The sequence below is a fragment of the Tiliqua scincoides genome, chromosome 4, assembly GCF_035046505.1.
Source record: "Tiliqua scincoides isolate rTilSci1 chromosome 4, rTilSci1.hap2, whole genome shotgun sequence".
Classification (NCBI taxonomy): domain Eukaryota; kingdom Metazoa; phylum Chordata; class Lepidosauria; order Squamata; family Scincidae; genus Tiliqua; species Tiliqua scincoides.
In genome coordinates, this window is record NC_089824.1 from 7,153,333 (window position 1) to 7,155,807 (window position 2,475).

Genomic DNA, 2,475 nt, shown 5'->3' on the forward strand with positions numbered 1-2,475 from the left:
CCGCTCTGTGCTGCTTGGGTATGGGGGCTAGAGTACAGGGGCATAACAGCCAGTTCCCAGCCCCACCTCCAGCTCCCCACTGCTTCATCTCAGAGAGTGCAGCTTCATCCCCCTTTAAAGCCTTTACAGGATTTTGGGAGCAACAAGTGACAGCAGAACTATAAAACAAACCTACTGAATTATTTAGGGATAAACCCAACCAGGTTGCTCATCTCTAGAGGACTTGCTTCATATGTCAGCACCAAATGAGCTAAGATTGACCTTCTCTGTGATGGCCCCCTCCAGATGTCTCTTTTAGAGTTCAAAGTCTGATAACAGAAATGGGTCTTCAGTGTCCACTTAAAGGCAGGGAGAGAGGGGGCCCTCACACTTCCCGTGGTAAGGAGTTTCACATCTGGGGAGCCACCATGGAACTGGATTAGGATTTGCTTCATGGACTCTGTTCTTTGATATTTGGATTTTGGTTCTATTATGTTGTTTTGAAGATTCTGAGTCATGTTTGATCTGCCACTCGGGGATCAACGGAGATGAAAAAATGGTTGGCAACCTTCAGTCTCGAAAGACTATGGTATAAGCCTACAGCACCCGGTATTCCCAAGTGGTCTCCCATCCAAATACTAACCAGGCCTGAACCTGCTTAGCTTCCGAGATCAGACGAGATCAGGCATGTGCAGGGTAACAGCTGCTGCTAACAGAGATGAAAGGTGGAATTGAAATGTCAATAATAAAGAAATAATAGGAAGAATAAGTGGCCTTTTCCCATGGCTGGTACTGTAGGATGGGTGCTGGGTAGGTAAAGCCATTAAGTTCCAATTCGTAAGGTGCAAGATGATTGTGTGTGTGTGTGTGTGTGTGTGTGTGTGTGTGTGTGTTAGAAAGAGAGAGTGTATGTAAAAGGTCACTTTGAAGTGCATATGACAACATTGTGAGCCAGGAGAGAACAGTCAGGAGAAGAAAAGAGATTTGCTTTTTTCCCTTACTGAGGAAATGTGCAAATACCAAGCTAATTCCAAACTGAGCTGAGATGAGTTCCACAGATATTCACCTATAAGATGAGAACGTTTTGCCAATAAATCAAGTGTAAATCATCTCCTTGCCTTATCTGTGGGTCACCTCCGTTCGTGTTGCTTGTCTCTTTGCTGTGAATTGAACTGCACTCTCTCGGTTATGCGGTATAGGTTGAATGTTATAGGTTGAGGCTTTGGCTTAACACACCAGGCACCTTAGAGAAGGATTTGATTAATGGTTCTTCTGGTATGGCACTTAGAGTGCACTTTGATAGTATTTGCAAAGTGGTTGTGAAGACCAGAATTAAAAAAGTTAATGAATAAAAATGTATCTTATGATGTTTTACTATATTTTTAATCAATTAGAGACTGTACAGTTCTTAGGTAATAACTACTGGTAGGGTATTTTTTAGGATCTGGCATGGGGTAAAATCAGACAAAATTATAGTGTCTGACTTTAAGCCCCCTGATTTATCCGTGCGTCAAAGAAAATTCAATGATTTTTGACTCAAAACCTGCCCTCGGCTTATCTGTGAGCTTGGCTTATACTCGAGTGTCTGTGGTAGTTCATCCCCAATTCACACCCCCACCAGTCAGCCACAAACGTGTACATGCAAACTCCTAGGACCATACAAAACTGCCCTGTAGCAGTGTTGTCTGCTCTGCCATGTTGCAGAGTAGATGCCTTTCCCTGCCTGAGACCAGTGGCATAGCTAGAGGGGGTGCAAAGCACTAGGTTTTGCAGGGAACCTCACCACAGAGTGCAAGCGGCCTCCTCCCCTCCTCTTCAGAGCAATTCCAGGTTGGGGGGGGGAGCAAAACAGAGGCCAAGACCCTTTCTGTGGATATGCCAAAGGTGAAATCTGAAGCAGGTTTCAGGATTTCTCAGGAGGTGAAATGCCTGAGAATTTTCCAGGGAAGCCGAGAAACTTCCTTACAGACAGGTGACATGTCTCAGCGGAGGCTCTGCTCATCCCTAATACTGGTAACATGCCTTTTAAGAAGTCTTATGAAAGTCATTCTAAGCACAGTGCAAGACGGCAAGGAAATTATTATCTGTGGCTTTGAAGAATGGGGGCATTTTTTGCAGCTGCGACTCCAAGCAAGCACTGAGCAAGTGGGAGTCGCCGCGGAGTGAGTCCCTTTATCCCTCTGATCACCCCAATAATTAAGCTGTCAGCCAAGGACATCAGGCACTTTTGGGGGGGGGGGGCACAGAGGCAGCAACTCGCACCCAGGAGTGGCGTGACTCTTACCAGGGTTAAGCCTATAATTTAGTTTATCTTAATCATTGTGTTTACATAAGGCCTGGCTTGGAACACACATTTAAAAAAAATAAAATACTTTGGGCTATGTTTTAAAATAACACACAACTTATTTAACCACTTATTCTCTGTTCCTGTGATTCTTGGGAAACAATTACATCAGGGCTTATCTTCTCCCTCTCTCTTTTTAAAAGATTCTTTCC

The 2,475-nt window shown here is 44.4% G+C and overlaps 1 pseudogene; it reads right to left on the reverse strand.

The window, feature by feature from the left end:
- Window positions 1-573: 573 nt before the first annotated feature.
- Window positions 574-693, reverse strand: LOC136650080 (5S ribosomal RNA; annotated as a pseudogene).
- Window positions 694-2,475: the final 1,782 nt, after the last annotated feature.